This window comes from Ambystoma mexicanum, chromosome 4p (genome assembly GCF_040938575.1).
Source record: "Ambystoma mexicanum isolate Mex_15411 chromosome 4p, UKY_AmexF1_1, whole genome shotgun sequence".
Lineage (NCBI taxonomy): Eukaryota > Metazoa > Chordata > Amphibia > Caudata > Ambystomatidae > Ambystoma > Ambystoma mexicanum.
The window spans coordinates 930288319-930306470 of NC_090927.1; positions in this window are offsets into that span (position 1 = coordinate 930288319).

Here is an 18152-nt window from a genome sequence, read left to right on the forward strand (position 1 = left end):
AGGTAATCAATGTGACCCATTGACAATTTCATTGTCTGGGCAGCCTCGTGGTGGGCTGCCCGTGAATACAGCCACAACCACACTGCCATTTTACCTTCAGGCGGAGTCCCTGTTACTATGTGGATGTTGCTGTTGTCACTGACATGCCTGCTGTGCTGGCTCTAGCCTTGTGGCCCTACCCATTCTGCATTCCACCAGACTGATGCATGGGGCTGACCGCGGTTCCCTGCTTCTCTCGGGCTGCTTCGCTCTGTAAGCCTGGAACTTTTCTGTACCTGGGCTGCCCAACGAGGCAGCCTGGGATTTTCCACTGCTCCACCCTATAGGGTGAAGCAGGCTTCCTGCTCATCTCTTCACTGCTCTACCCTGCAGGGGCTTCCCTGTTCCCTCATCTCCCAGGCTGCTTGTCATATGCGTCAGGGAGGACTTTGATGTAAGGCCCATCTCACAGGGGGCACGGCCGGTTTGTCTGGTTTGGTCCATTCCCACGCAGGTCCAACTGAGCAACTGTTTGATCTTCACCCTTGACAGAACCACACATGCTGCCAGGGGCATTTTGGGGAAGGTCCTATTTAGTCAGGCCCCCTGGTGAGCATACAGCCGCCATGGCCATGACTGTTAGGTCTAATATTGTTTGTACCGACCGTCCTGGAGTCATTTCTATTCCTTTTCCTTCACCCCGCCGAGGAGTCAAGATTTGCCTATCTTTAAAATTGTTCAGCTTACAGACTGCTTGGTAGTCACGCGGGCAACTCTGTGCCTTAAATCTGCCTCTCCTTTTCATACTATTACACTTTGCTGTCTCAAGCCGATAATTGTTCGTATTGCCCAGATTATTTTTGTGCCAATTAACCATTCTCTTGTATCTGGACAGATTTTGGATTCTCTAAAACATGCATTGGTGGCCCCACTTCTAAAAAATCATCCCTCGATGCATCTCTTCCTTTAAATTACCAGCCTATCTCCCTTCTTCTGTTTCTTAAGAAGCCACTTGAGGCCCTGGTTACACCTCAACTAACGTCTTTGCTTGAAGCTTCAAATACCATTCACTGCATCTGGATTTCGAGAGGGGCAGGGCCCCCTGCCACTGCTGGAGCATTGCTACCTCCACCTCAGGTGAGGCCAGGGATGTATTCCCTTTATGCCCAGGCCGCCGCACCTTTATGGGTCGTTTTCCATCATGAACATATTCGAATTCTGCTTTGTACATGGTAATTCGCTTCAAGCTGCATTGAGACAGCGTTCTTTAAAAGATTACAACTGATGCCGTGGAAATCGCATTTGCATCTTTGCCTCCATTAGGTTCCACGAGGCAGATGCAACTTAAAGATGGCCGCTCATAATTTTACTTTTGAAATCACTTCCCTCTTCAGGTTTGACTTGCCGTGATTGGCCCACAGAATCTTCATCTACCAATCCCTTTTTTTTTTTTTTTTTTTTTTTATTTAGTTCATTACGAACTTTTAAAAATAAGTGAATTTAAGAATACATTTCAAACTCAGACCTTCAGCTTCAATTAACAATAGAAGGAAAAGGAAGAAAAGGAGAGAAAAAAAAGAACAGAACAAGAGAGAAGCAGAACACATTAAAACAACATTAAAAACCGTAACACAAGTTGAGCAAAAACAACTTATAAAAACGGCTCACATGTGGGATTAATCAACTGACATCAGATTATATCTTATACGACCCGTACTGACATTAAATTAGTAGCTCAATTGTTCGAGAGTCTCTACGGAGATGGACTGTATTCCTTCAGGTGGTTCTGATAGCTGTATATGCTACATGACAGGTGACTGTATCATTTGCAGTTCCAATTTCTCTAAAAAAAGTGTTAGAGCAATAACAAGTTTAAGGTCTGAGCCTACAGAGAACACATTCCACCAATCTTCACCATCCAAGGTCGGCCTCTTGTGGATTTCAAGACCCAGGAAAGCCGTTCTTAGACCTCTTAAATTTTCACAAAAGAGGACTAAATGTTTCAGCGTTTCTTTTTTTTTTTTACAGAATCTACAATCATCCGCGGCGTCTTTGACTTTACTTTGTATCTGTAGGATTGTTTTGGTTTTGTACAGGTTCAACCGAAATTTAAGGTAGTAAGATCTTCTTTTGAAGCATGGGAATAATTGGAGGTATTTTGGCAAGGTGTTATAAGCCCTTTCTTCCGTTGCGTTTTCATTCATGCATCTGTGTGTTGCTCTTTTGTCTTGATTTTCACACCAATCTTGCTCCCACAGTTTTTTTTTAACAGCATCCGGGTTCTGTAAAAGTGTAACTTGATCGGTTTGTAGCTGGGTAAGAATGTTCCTGCAAGATTGTTTCCACATTTGCAGAACAGATGCTTTAGATGATCCTTCATCTCTTCGTAGGATTCTATATTGCGGTAAGTCATCTGCTCCCAAAACCTTCCTGTAGATTGACAGCATGTTCCACATCACCTTTGCATTGATTGAGGTTAGGCCAAGTTCGTAACGAATACAAGCAGTCGGTGTCCCCCTCGGCAGCGATAGTACCTTTCCCCAGAAGGAATTCTCACACCAAGACCAAGTCTCTGCTGGACATCCAAACATAGCTTCTACACCAAAAATCAAGGCCGGAATGACCTTTAAGTTGTAGAATGCGATGACCGGTTTCAAGGTGAACTTCCCGTACTTTTTATTTAGTACCACTCCTTGTGCTGTTAATGAGTTACATTTCCGCCGAATTTTCTTGATCATGTTTGCATCCTGTATACTGGAATTTATGGTTACGCCGAGATATTGAATTTCCTTTACAAGGAGTATAGGTTGGTTCTCCAATTTCCAGTTGAATTTTCCTTTGTTATTTGCTCCAACTAGATTTTGCAATATCAATACCTCGGATTTAGTTGGATTTATCTCAAGACCATTTGCGTCAGTGTACTCTTTAAGAGCTAGTAATTTCCTCTGTAACCCAATCGGAGTGAGGTCCATAAGCACAATGTCATCAGCATATAAAATGTAATCAATTTTTGTTCCATTCAGTTTTGGTGCGAAGGATCTAACTGTTTCGAAAGCCCTTCCAATATCTGAGATAAAGGCGTTGAACAAGGTTGCACCAAGGGGACAGCCCTGCTTGACTCCTCGTGATGTTTTAATTTGATCAGTTAACGAACCTTGTGCGTCTAGTCTAACTGTAATAGTGGTATCGGTATATAGTTGTTTAATCGCAGCAAGCAAACTCCAGGGACAACCCCATTTGCTGAGTTTGGACCATAATAACTCTTGATCAATTCCGTCGAAGGCATGCGCCAGGTCCACAAAGGCCATATAAACTTTTGATTTTGATCGAATCGCCTCCATTTTCATTAGGTTGATGATCATGATATTCAGCCCACAACCAACTCCTTTTGAGAAGCCAGTTTGGCGATGGTCAGCTAGACCTGCAGCCTTTATCCACTGTGTCAATTTTACTAATAATTGAGTTGCAAAGATCTTTCCAACAACGTCCATGAGGGCGATAGGTCGATAGTTTTTAGGATCTGTTCGCAGTCCTTTCTTGAAAATGGGAATAATAATGGCTCTTTTCCACGATGTAGGGATTCTTTTTTCTTCAATGATGTTTTTGAATAATGTAAAACAAAACTCAGCCCATGCATCAGGATGTAATTTCAAAGAGTAATTTGTGAGGCCATCAGGGCTGGGGGCTCTGGATGAACTCAACCGTTTAATATTATCAAGAATGTCCTCCTTTTCAATAGTGAACTCCCATGCTTCAGATGGCTTTGGATCTGCATAGTGGCAATCTGTATTTTTGGTGAATAGGTTTGTAAAGTGTTCAAACCATGTCTCTTCATTCACCATGTTAATCTGAATAGCGTGTTGGGGTGTAGCCAAGTTGTTTATCGCATCCCAGAACATCCGTCCATTATTGCTACTAAGAATTAAGAGCATTTTTTCAGCATCATTCTGTAACATCATGTTCTTATGTGTTCGTAACCAGTTTTTATATGATTTCTGCAGCTCTTTTTTATCGTCGGGATAGTTCGCATCACAATGTATTTGCAGCCTCCTAATTTTTTGCCTCAATTCATGTTTTTTAGCCACTACCTTTTGGTCATAAACATGTAACCTCTTAAAGTTATTTAGTCTGTTGTTACCAGAAGTTTCAGTAAAGGCCTGTAGTAAGGTTGGATATTCAATTTGATCCAGGTTTGTTATTGGATCCCTTGTTAGTGCTTTTGTCATTGAGGTAATCTGATGTTCATTTATTCTTAACCGATTTCTGCCTGGAGTACTAGTCACTTCTTGAATCCATGTTTTTTGAGAAAGCTTTTTTATACATCGGAGCGTAATTCCTACCATGTCGTGATCGCTGTTTTGCATATTAATTACCTTCAGTGATTCGGTATCAGCGATTAAATTTTCTGAGACATAAAAGTAGTCGAGGATTGATTCTGGATTGGTATTTCTCCATGTCGCCTTCGGAGGTATGTCACCATTCGTACAGCCGTTTAGCATTATCATGCGTCTTACTTCCATCTCCTCTTCCCATGCTTGAATTAGACTGACTTTTTTTTGTCGAGGCCTCAACCATGGCGTCGCTGTTCGTTTTAGCGCTTTCTGAATTTTAAGAAATTCCATATTGTGGTCGCCGCACAGTATAATTCTAGCATTATCCTCCTTTGACAGAATAGAATCAAGCAGGTCTCCTATTGCATCTAGGTACTCCCATTCGTTAGTGGCTTCATGTTGCCAGTATAGGTTTATTATATGGAGTGATTCTTTGGTCGCAAGGTTCCAGTTTAAGGCAACGTTCACATATTGAATATATGGGGTCACATTTGAGCTCTTCAGTATTCGAAGACCTAGACCTAGATTCTGTTTTACGAGTCCCTGCCATTGGTCTTCCTTTTGGCTGTCTAATCGCTGAATTCCAGGCGATTTCATAACCTTCCACAACTGGTTCATTCAGAAGCCATGTTTCTTGCAGGCAGATAATATGTAGAGATTCAAGGCCCCCCAAACTGTTGTTAAACAGGTGCACAAAACCTCTTGTGTTCCATATACCAACCTGTAAAGGCGAAGATGTAATTTTTTGCTGGCATTATTGATAGGCTTTGGGATTTAAGGACTTAGCTACCCAATTCCAACAGGTTTCGTCCACTTTACTCTCAGACTTGTTCACAGTCGAACTTTGTGGGTAATTTTCGTTCTCGGTACAATCAAATGTGATTTTAATTTGTTTTTTATATTGACTAGTGTCTCCGTCTTCTCGGGAAACGTCTGGTTTTTCTTCAAATTCACTAGCATTTAAGTTTTTTTTCAGGGTTTGAAGAGATTTAGTAAAACTTTGGTCCTTAAGTTCTGCAGGTTTTTTAGAAGTTTCGGGTTTAATGATTTTAGATTTAGAGTGGGGATACTCCCCCCACGGCTCAGATATCGCAAAACCTAGGTCATCAAGGTCCAATGAGTACTCAACGATTACGTCTCTAATTGCACGAGAATAAATGTGCAATAGCACACGGTCAGTAGTGTCTTCGTGAATGAATTCGACCGTTTTGATGTCATTTGTTGCTACAGAACGAAGTCGAGGAAGATGATTCAGGAGTTGGAGCACGTTATATCTGTTTAGAATCAGGCCATCGTTCGATGAGAACTTTCTCTCCAAGAGAATGCAAAAATTAGATGTTATATCCTGTTTTTTTTTCGTCAACGGATTTTGTTTATCGAACGATACTCTTTTGTCATTTCTCCAGGAGTTTTGTGACTCTTCATGACGTATTTGATCTCGTTCCTTCGTTGATAGTATCGATTTCATACTCACTTCTTTTTCAGGACGTAATTCTCGCGTGATTGTTTTTACAATTTGTTGTTTAATCTGGACGCAGTCAGATTTCTCATTGAAATGTAGGTTTCCTGGTGCCCATCTTTCGTCTAGGGTCATACGCCTTTTTCTTGTATGTGTTATATCATCCAAAGTCTGAGACTGCATTATACGTTTTTTTCTTTTTTCAGGTGTCACTTCGATTGTACATATTCTTGATGATTTTATTTTATCAGGTGGACTACTTTGATCTTCGTTACTGGTAGGTGACCCTGTCGACAGATTTTGTTCACTTGCACTTTCTTGAATAAGTGCTAAGTCATCATCAGTAGATTCGTAAGTTGATAAGTTGGCAAGTTCTTCTATCATTTGCTTGTCATCCTCGTCGTCACATTCATGTACCGGAGCTTGGGTTTCTTCAATCATCTCCGCTCCTCTTAATTTGGTTGACTGAATTCTCTGCACAGGGATCTTATCTATTGATGGTGATTTATTTGAATCCGTTTGGATTGTCACATTCAAGGATTTGATATTTCTTAGAAAATTGTTCACGTTTTTATTGTTTGCTTTCCTTTTATTTGGCATGTTCTTTGATTTCTTGATCTGTTTTGTGATAGTTGTTTTGATTGCAGCTTCTTTGAATGAGCTTTCTCTTCTCGTTTTATCAAAAATGGCAAATGTTTCGTTTTTCTCGGCATGTTCGTGCATTTGTCGCTGATTGCTGTTATCATCAGGTGCTGTCGTTCCCGTTTGGATCTCGAGACTTACGACAGCACCAGGCACGATCGGGTCAATCGGATCCTCGATCACTTCAAGATCAATAACGTTCGCATCTGAGAGCGTCACTATTGGGTTTACAAGATTTTTTTCCTTGCTGTTTACAACCTCGACACCTGACAGCTCAGTGTTCACAGTTGCTGGAAGAGTTGAATCGATTTCATGGGCTGTTTCCATTCTTGAACTCATTTTTGTTTTTTTGTTTGGTGGTCGATGGATAGTATTTCTTTTTTCCACGTTACCCAAAGCGACTCCATCCACGACTCGTAGCACACAATTTTCTCCGTTTGTCGTTTGCTGATTTTTTAAAATCAATATTGCCTCCCTTGCTAGTTCAGCTAGGAGGCGTTTATCATCAGCACTATTTTTTAATTGCTCTTTAATTTGCTCAACAAAGGCATCATTGTTACAGGTGTTATTTACTATTTGGTTTTTCATTAATTTCTGCTCCGTATCCATGTTTATTAATTTTGCGTTTACAGATCCCAGGAGCGAGATTTGATCTCTCAGACTTTCGCTCAGATGCTCATATAGTTTTATCAGTGGGGCGACTGTAATTGTTAGCGCAGAGATGATATTAGGTCTCAACTGATTTATCACTTGTTCGACCAAATCAAAGCATTCAGTTTGTAGGCCGCTTCTATCCTTTGGGCTGTTTAGTCTATTTTTGCTATGGGTTGGAAGTCTCTGTTTATAAGGGCCTTTTGTCAAGCTTTTATACTCTGAGTCGGAGGAGGAATCATCACTAGAATCAATTGAGTCAGATGGTGTAGAAATCGATTTCAAGTTTCCTTGTACATTCTGCTCAATGACTTTACTTTGTGTTGAGCATTGTTTTCTTTGAGTACAATCACCTACTTTTAAACGCTTCTGTGAGCAGGGAATAGGGGCTGCGCTTGACGTTACTCTTCGCCTTTTATTGGGGCGATAAATATTTTGTTGCAAGCTTCGAGGCACTGCTCTTGTGTCCTCTAAGTTGTCGCAACTTACACTGTCGCTTTCTTTATGGCATACGGGGTCTTTTGTGTTTACAACGTGACCATTTATTTGTTTTTCGATCTTCGTAGATGATGAAGGAGTCATCTTTGCATTTAGGGTTTTGAGGTCTTTGAGTAGCTTATCTGCCAGGAATAGTGAATTTCGTCTTTCTTGCCGTATTTCACTTTGAGGGTTGTGATCTGGGAGCGCGGCCTCCTGAGACGGTTGAGACGGATGATCCGGTTCCACAATAAAAATATCAGGCTCAGGATTCCAATTATCGTATGTAGGGTTTTCAGTTTGAGGAATCCTCGATGAGCCAATTAGGTCCTCATTTTTAGGCCAAGAATCCGTGACTCCGGTAACTTGATTCAGGTTCACTAAGCTTAGACAATTTTCTCGCAGATATGGATTAACCTTTTTATTTTTTACTGGATTAGTTGTGTTCTTGTCTTTATTGCCTTTCTGGATGACTCTCCAGGCTAACACTCTAAGTGAAGGAGGGGGAGCGGTAATTGGCTTAGACAGCATTTTGTATAAATCATTAATGTCGTTACTGGCAATCGCCCGGTCGAGTTTGACAGATGGGGCGAGATGTGTCGTTTGCATAGTAATTGAGGTGTTTGCGTTCCATATGTGCTCATAATGGATATCATCACAATTGTCAGTCAGGAGGTTAAGGACCTCACCAGGGTGTGTCATTTGTCTCTCCACAACCTCCTCCCCCCCGACACACAACAACGCCGAGCTGTCTTGGAGCGCCACAGTCGCGCACGCGCACCGGCACCCGCCGGGTTCTCCCGAGCCCCCCCGGGCCCGCCCACGACAACCCGCCGACAGCGCCGAGGCTGTGCCGGCGGGCAGAGCAAGCGGAGGACCAGCCGGCCAACGAACGGTGTCTCCCAGAGGGGGCACGGACAAAGGTACAGTAGGACAGGGGGGGGTGGTTACGAGTGCATTAGTGTCCGCGGTTAAAGATTCCGGAACTGACAACTGACGTCCTCTACCGGACTCAGGCTTAGAGTTAGCATAACTCTTCGAGGGGCCAACTTGCCGTTGGAATACCGGCTCACTAAAACAGTCACACCCATTTTGAGTGTTAAACAAGATTTCAGCTTGAGAAATGGAAGATCCCCCGTCCCCTCCTTCAGCATATTCACGTACCGTTTGATCAATGGAGTCACTGGAGTCTCTGGAATCCATTGCAATGGCACGCTGATCCGCTGCTGCTGATAATGTCAGATGACTGAATATGTGGCAGTCTGATTGTTCGGGGGCAGAGAGGAACCTCCGTAACCTTGCTCTGGAAACGGGGGACCGCAGGCTAGTGCTGGGTGTGTAAAGCTTTGCCAGGTCCATTGCTGAAAAATTTGAGAGTACGAAAAGTGCACCGGACTCTAACCGGACTCTCACCGAACTCTCCCAAACACTCCCAAACACTCCCAAACACTCCCAAACACTCCCAAACACTCCGCGACGCTCCGCGTGGAAGTGAGGTTTTTATCACAGTGCTCCTCCTTTCACAAGTAGAGGTAGTAGAGTTACTGCACCACAACCCTACAGAGGGTCAGCCACATAGAACACTCCCAAACAATCCCTTTCGCTGGCAGGCGAACGCCGGCCCACCCACTAAGGCTACCCAAAAAGGCAGCCTCCTGTCCAGAGTCGACAGAGGCCAGGAACTCTGTGCATTTTGCACCATGAATATTTGTCTTTGTAACCTCCTGATGACAGATACTTAGCTGCCTGGTAAGCACTATCTTGCTACTTGATCACTTGACCTGCCGGTGCTCTGATCATTTCATGCTCATAATGCCGCATGTGTCTGTTTACTGCCATCTTCATATGTGTATGTACTCTGTTACGCTCGATTTGTAGTCCTGTGATCACCTCCCACTGTGTCCTCCTTATCAGATGCCATCTTCATATTTGTACGGACTCTATTACGCTCGATTTGTAGTCCTGTGATCACCTCCCACTGTGCCGTCCTTATCATATTACGCCTGCGCTGCTGTACTTTTTAAACTTCTACCCCACTGTGCTTAATCTCGGCCCAGGACTGCTCAGCTCATTGTTTACTTCGTTTCTATCAACCAAAGCATATAATGTTAATGATGCCCCTACCTCAGCTGGCAAGTTGTGCTTCATCTGTTTGGTGTGACTGCGGTTTATGATTTGTACCTTGCCTTTGGTCTGGTCTTAGCTACTCGCCTTGTAGGAGCGTACCTCCCATGCGAATCAGGTAGATGTAAGCTCTGCCTCCTCCTCCCTGGTCTGCGTGCTGCCCCATCTTCATCGATGTACCAGCACTATGTTGTTGAAGGTGCCAAACCCCCCCCCCCACTGCCTCGTTCACACTTTTAATGTAATTGCATTACCAGTACCACTATCTGTCTGGGGACAACTTCTTCTGTGGTAATTATCCTGCTTGCACCTACAGCAACCTCAGCTGCTCTGATTTGGTTAAATGCTACATGTATAGATGCATACCGGTATAGTTAGTCACCTCTACTAGACTGTTTCTCACTGCATCCCGGTCACTGTTAATTACTGAACTATTGGCACGTTAGTGGACACTACCTGTGCTTAATTTGCTCTCCTGGTTGATTGTGCCTGCTTATCCTATCAGCACCTTTAAGTTTGTTGACCTGTATGTGCCTACCTTACCTAGCAGTTCTCCTTCCCTACTTGTATACATTACCAATTGGCTAACTATCCGGCCCTCAACGCGCCACATCCACTGTTGAACATGCTTTTGTGTAACCTACTGCATTATTTTAAACTTATGCTCCCGCTCCTCACCATCACTGCTTGGTTACTTATCTATGCATCCCAAGCACAACTCGCCTATTCACTCCTACCTACTTTGCCTTTTTTCATGCTGACACATCTCACCGATAGTGCTGTCGCAAATTATCCACCCTATCAGTTACTTCTTCCATACAGCTACACCCTGGGACTCCCTCTGCTAGATGTTAACGGGTATAACAATAGCAATGTTCCCACTAACCAGTACCTTAACGCTCCTGCTCTATGGTTGCCACATTTTGCAAAGAAACCTACACCTAATCAACCTTGTTCCCTTCACATCAGAAACAAGAGATTAGGATCAAGATTTTGTCGCTTTAGCGGTTGCACTGTCAACAAATATCGCACTTTGTCCAAACCTCCCTCTCCTAGCCTTAACCCTCAAGTACCTTGCACCTCCACTCCTAACACTAATCTCAACACTTCAGCCTCATTAGCCAAAGTTACACAGATCAAGTGCGCTCTTATCAACGCTAAATCTCTTTCCGCCCATGCACTAGACATTGCTGATCTTATCACGACTCAAGAACTTGACTTCATTGCAATATCTGAGACATGCCTACATGCAGCTTCTGGCCCCTCACTGTCCCTGGCTATACCTCCAGATTACTCCATTACTCGATGTGATCGCAACACCGCTCAATCTAGAGGGGGTGGAGTTGCCTTCATTCACACAAATTCACTTGGCTTGAGAGCTTTACCCAATGTCAATATTGAGTCTGCTGAATTACTCTTGGTCAAGTTACCACTATCCCCTAACCCCTAACATAACTGCTACCTTACACCTTATCTATAGACCACCCAACCCGGGATCATCCTTTGCTGATGAGATCTCTTCCTTATTACTAGATAAATCTAAAACCAACTCGCAAATCATTCTCCTAGGGGACATCAACCTGAGATACCTTGACCCAAATGATCTCACTGCTATTGACCTTGCTAATACTTTAACTGACCTTGGATTCACACATCATATCCAGGACACTTGATTGGTTATCTGACGCTAATTGCAACACTAGCTTACTCTCTAACACACCTTGCTTATGGTCGGATCACCATATCATTACCTTCAACATTGAAGTGGCCCTTTGCCCACCTCTAACTATTGCGTCGGCCATCCCCACCAGAAATAAAAGGGACATAAATAGAGAGAAATTACTGCCTCTTATACTCCCTACCCTCAACAAAGTCACACATTCTTGCTCCGATCCAACAATCCTAGCGGACACATACAATCACGCCATGCTCTCAGCTTTAAACTTAATTGCCCCTATTAAACTCAGGAAGCCTAAACCACACGCGCATCTCAACTCCTGGTTTACACCTCAACTAAGAGTGCTCCGCAAAGCAACACGTTGCACTGAAACTCGATGGAAAAGTCATCCTTCGGATGTTCACAAGGACGGTCTTATCTTAGCCTCCCTCAACTACAAAGAAGCCATCTTCCACGCCAAAAAGGAGTCATATAACAATTGCATCATGCAAGCAGACTCAAATAATAAAGAATTATTCAAGATCCTAAAGGAGCTTGAATCACCCGCAACGTCTCTGGATACTTGTATTAAAGATAGCAAATGGTGTGCAAATATTCAGCTAGATTTACTGAACAAAATGTCATCTCTCCAATCCAAAATCAAAGACAAAACTGTCTGCAGATGGATAATCGTCGGACCACTCCACTGAGGGCTTCTCCCTTGGTCACCCCTAATCTCAAACCTTTTGCCTTCCTTCCACTTAATATTGCTGAAGTGGAAGATATTATCAACAGAATCAAACCATCTAACTGCCAAGGTGATTCATGCCATGCTCCCATTATTAAGGAAGCAGCTCATGACCTAGTTCCTTTTATCACAGCCTTTATAAACTCTTCCTTTAAAACAGGTATTGTCCCGGACTATTTTAAGGACGCCTGGGTTATCCCGCTCCTAAAAAACCCATCCATAGACCCGAGTATATCAACCAACTACAGACCTATCACCACCGTCACTTTCATGCTCAAAATACTAGATTGTGCATCAGCCGCTGCTGTACCTGCTCCGATTCACTGTGGCGTCCCTTCAAGGCTCCTGTTTATTTATTTATTTATTTTATTTATTTAATATTTATATTGCGCCGGTAGCTCGCGAGCCTCGGGGCGCAGAAACAAGGACACGAGAACGGACGGAACAGATAGTGATTAGACAGAGCAGACGGGACAGTCACATAGAATTAAGCTAACTGAGGCATATGCCGTGATGGCCGTTTATTTGAAGATATGGGTTTGTCGCCCACACTTTAGAATGTGTTTACTAAACCACTATTTGATGTTCTTGACTATCTGGGTGTCTCATACACAAATTATGTGGATGACACCCAGATACTAATCCCCATAAAGCGTGACCACACAGTTGACACCAAAGCAGTGAACAACGTATATCTGGTCATTCAGGCTTGGATGGCCCAACATGAACTTTGCTTCAATGATGACAAGATGGAGCTCCTTATCCTTGGTTCCACTCAACGCCTCAATAAACTAGATCACTCCTATCAGTCCTTCATCATTCAAGGCAATGTCATTAAGGTCTCCAAGTATACTAAAACACTAGGTATCTATCTCAACTCTACACTTTCCTTGACGAGACAAACTAATGCAGTCAGATCAGCGTTGGCATACACCTGTAAACCTATTTCAGCTTGCAGACCTTTTCTTACCACCCCCAATAGTATCACTCTGGCCAGAACTCTCATCATGTCTAAGATAGACTATTGTAATGCCCTTTACCTGGGGACTAGCCAGTCCAACCTTAACAAATTGCAAATTACTCAGAATGGCATTAAATATTCCCAGAAACCAACATATTTCTGACTTCAGAACCAATCTACATTGGCTCCCTGTCAAGCAGAGAATCTCATTGAAAACTCTCACCTTGACACACAAGTGCCTGGCCAACAAGGCCCCCCCTTTACCTATCCAACCGCCTTTCTCTACACACATCTACCCGGCCTCAAAGAATAGCCCAAAAACACAGCTTATCTCTGCCTAGATACAAACTTCAAAAAGCTGGGGGTGTGAGCTTCCCTGTCTTGGCTTCTAAGCTCTGGAACACTCTCCCCACTGCCATCATATCTGAGCCCTCCTTCCACTCCTTCAAGCAGAAAATCAAATAATTTCTTTTCGCTCCGACTTGATTTACTTTCCTGTTATCTTTGATACGACCTTTAGGGTTCTCAGCGTCCAGCTAGAGATCTCCTGTCATATCGTCTTATTCTAAATTGTGCCTGTTTTTAACTTATGATGTATTAATTGGCTCAAGGTTGTATGATTATGTAACACTTTGATTCAAGTTCATTTTATACTGTATATACTTGTAACTGTGTTACAGTTTATCCATGTCCACCTTCATCTGTATGTATCTGCAACTGTGTTCTGTAAGCTCTCGTGCCCTGATGCCTCTGGGCCTGGCGCATGTTACGAATAAATAAAATACCAAATACTTTGGACCTTTTCCAATTAGGATTTTGCCATCAAATGGGAGCGGAATCGGTCCTTGTGTCAGTGATTGATGACCTCACTATCATCTGGGAACAGCGTGGTGTGGCTAGCCTAATATTGCTGTATCTTTCCTCTGCTTTTGATACCATCGACCATGCCACCCTCCGGGCCAGGATGTGGGAGACCGCTATCTCATGCTCTATATTAGATTGGTTTTGTTCATTCCTTTCAATTCGTTCCTAATCAGTCTCTCGGTTTCTTTTAAAAACAACCTTTTTTCCTTTCACTTGTGGGGTTCCACAAGGATCATCTCCTTCCCTGTTGCTTATTAATATCTATATTCGGCCTCTGGCCAGCCTCCTCCATTTCTACGGTTCCTGTTTTTACTCATATGCTAATGACGCCCACCTGCTCTTTAGGCTTGACCTGCAGGGTGAGGGAACTGCCATTGGCCTTCGGGTCTACCTTGAAGCCGTTGGTAAGTGGATGGGCTCAAATTGGCTTAAACTCAAAAGGGATAAGACAGAGGTACTGGTGGTTGGCCTTTCGCTTCTTCCTCTCTGTGGTCCCCGGTTTTCTGCCTGGCCTCTTTGGGCCCTGTTCCAGTAACGGTCCACCAGGTGATAGATCGCAGATTTAAGATCATGGCCTCACTCTCGCCTGATGCTCAGATCGGTGCCACCTGTAGCACAGACTTTAAAAAAATTAACACAACTAAAGAAAGTAATTCAATACATCCCCTCTAGATTTCATGCGGCTGTCGTTGCTGCCACTATAAATGTTAGCCTTGACTATTGTAATGCCATTATTGGCTTTGCAATAGTCAAGGCTACAAATTGGCTCAACCCTATTACTATTTACATCACTTACAGGTACTGCAGAATGCAGCATTTCACCTTGCTACAGGTATGCCGCATGGCCAGTCAATTTCTTCAGCCCGTCAAGGCCTTCATTGGCTTCCTGTCGTGGAGCGTATCCAATTTAAAGTGCTTTGTATGATTCATTGTGCGTACCATGGTAAAGGCTGTCTATCTCTGCAATAGACAATTTCTCCATATTGTCCGACACGTTGTTTGCATTCTGCCTGTTCAGCTCTTCTTAGAGTTCCTTGTTATTATTTAGAGCTTTGTGGTGATCATGCTTTTTCTGTGGCTGGTCCTAAACTCTGGAATTTCCTTCCATTCTCATTTTGGATAATTCAAGATTTTAGTCTTTTTAAAGCTAGTCTTAAGACATAATCATTTGCTTACATTTCTTATCCTGCTTTGCTGTCTGTTAGTCTTCTAGGGCCATGATGCCTCTGGTGAAGGTTTGCACTATACAAGATAGCAATAGATCGATTGATGGCCCCATGGGCACCCAGGCAGCTCTGGGCACACAGCCCAAGCCTACAGTAAATATGCTGTATTGCCTGGCGACACACGGCCTGGTTCAGAAGTTTCTTCAGGTTCTGGGGTAATGGAGAATTTGAGGGTGATGCACCCCAGGGACCTATTTATTCTCGCTGCTTCTCTAGTTTAGTTTAGTTTAGGTTATTTATTTGCTCTCATTTTTTTTTATAACCGTTCCCCAACAGTTCTTTTTAAAAACAAAAACCACTTTTTGAATCCTTGCTCCATTGCCCGGGTGAGAGTTCTGTTCTTTTTTTCTTCTTTTTTTAACATTCCATCCAGCCCCATGGCGTACAGAATGGATCAGTCCAGGCAGGTGGCAGTGAAACATAAAGATAATACACACATTAAATTAAATACAATATTTTATTTACATACCCTGATATCTGTGTCTTTATTTCTAGGATTCCATTAGGGGACAGGCATGTAACCCTATCAAGCCTGTCTCTATTTGGGCCACTGGTTGCATATGACCCTTGTTCCTTTTTTAATTCACTGTTCTGTGCATTGCCTCTAATTTTCTTTTAATAGTCTCTAAGGCCAGTCTATATCCGTTCTTAGTGTCTTTTCACTAAACTCATGCGGCAGCAAAAATGATATCCCTGTCCTTTGTCTTTCCACTCTTTAATTTCAACACAGGAAGAGACCCCCGTCACATGACATGCTGATAATTTCACAAGAAGTGACATTGCACAGCTTTATTATATCACAATAGTTGAAGAAGGAGACTCCTACTCTGAGCGTGAACCTGATACACAACTTTAATAGCTCACAATATCAGAGAAAAGGGAGCTACAATGGAAATCAGAGTTGTCAATTGGCCCCTACATTGTGCATGTATCCTGGCTCCAGGGGGTCCAGAGTCGGAGGAGGTCATCTGAAAGTGGAGAGTCTGTGGCCTCTATGATGTCCCTCTTAGCAACCTGCTTTGCGGGCATTCTTTGACTTGGGCCCTGTTCCAGTAACGGTCCAGCAGGTGTTAGATCGCAGTTTGATATTCACTTTCAGCAGTTGTTGTCAACATATCTCTTTCCAAGTGTTAGGGGTGAGATGTTGCAGAGTGTATTATTTTACACCGCTGTCTACTTTACAGTCCTCCATAAACAGTTTCTTTAAAAAATATATATATATTTTAGACCTTCACGCAAAAGGCGGTTCAAAATAATAGTGGTTTCCCTCTCTGACGCACAATTCATTTTTTCCCATCTTTGTGTTCTCGCGTTTGCATTTATAAACTAAAAATCCATATTGCACTCCTATGCATATTACCAAAGTTATATTGTTTCTTGATGTTTTTTGTGAAATATACCCAACCTATCCCATAATATTAGTCAATGTGCTTATCATGTGGTGCGTGTATGTTGATATTGTTGACTTTTTTGGTCAATTAAAGCCGGCCTGAAATCAGGCAGTACCAGGCAAGAGCAGCCCGCGGCACGAGTTTCATGCACACCAATATCGTATGCTAAGAGAGGCCCTTAAAAGCACTTTATTACTTGGGTTTATGTTACCTTGGCTTTGGAAAAGAAAGGATTGATGGAAAAGCTGTCTGGGACAATCAGAATAATTTCCCCCATGAATAAAAGATATTGGTTTGCCTCTGCGCCGCCATGTTAGGATGCGCTATTCCATTACATATTATTGTCTTGCACTAGTTAGACCGCTATTAGAGCATAACCTTTCATTGTGATCTGAAATAATGTCCCCTTTGAAACCTGTGCATGTGGCAGGGCGAAGAAGATTCTGTACAATAAAAATAATAAAATAATGATGACTAGTAATTATTTGCAAAACGTAATCTGTAAGCTATCACATGAACTATGTTTGAAATGTATTTTCTTTTGAAGAGAGAATGTTAGTCATGTTGCTTGTAGTAGCAGCTCTATCAAAATTACCTGTTTATTCTTTCATGAAGAATTACAAAACGAAATAGATAGGTATGCCTTACAAATGACCGGTTTTGCAACAGGGACCAATGCCGTCCGGTCCCAGGGGCCATTTGCTCCTTCCCCCTTTTGACTTTGGGACCAAAGCTGATGTTTTTTAGAACCACAATGGTGTCTCCTAGTTCTCTTTTTACCAGTCATTATCATGGCAGCTGGCTAGAAATTTGATTTTTCAGCACTGGCCCAGGAAATCCCAACTTTAATGGAACCTTAAGCTCCATTTCTTTGACTAAGGGGTATCATTTTGGAGAATTTCAAGGTTTGTGAATGAGGCGCCAGATGGCATGGTGGGCTTTTTGATCACTTGAAAACTCTGATTTTTATATATGTAGCGGTTCAGTCCCCCTCTGGGCACCAAACTGACGCACTCCGCGGAACAGAACCAAAGTAACAGCATTAGGACAGGGTCAATAACAAACATGCTGTGCACTGCTTCTTTTGATCTCTCTTATTGAGAGACCTGAAAAAATGGTCAGAGGAGAAGAAAATTCTGTCGAAATTTCAAACAGGGTTTAGGAGTGGTCTAGGAGTGGTCTGTCCACAGCGCTTAACGGGTTGGCTCTTAATCTGATCAGTGAGTACACCAGGAAGGTGGGAGAAGGTCAGCTATATGGGGCATGGGTGGATTTCTCAAGGGCGTTAGACCAGGTCATCAGGGAACACCTTTGGACCAAATTTAGGAATTGGGGGGGGGGGCAGAAGCCTTGGTATCTATGTTAGTAGTGCTGCATAGAGATACAACATTGAGAGTCTGCTTGGATGAGGAAGGGCACCTATCTGACCCGATTAGAGCAGACAAGGGAGTCAGAAATGGGTGTCTAGGAGCACCATTCTTCTTTAACCTATATGTAGTGGACATGGCCCCATATCTACAGTCTTCGGCATTGGCGAGCCGTAAAATCAATGTGACAAAGTTTCACTGGCTGGCCTACGCTGACGATTTAGTACTGGTAGACGACACAACTGTGGGTCTACAACGTCTTCTGCACAAACTGA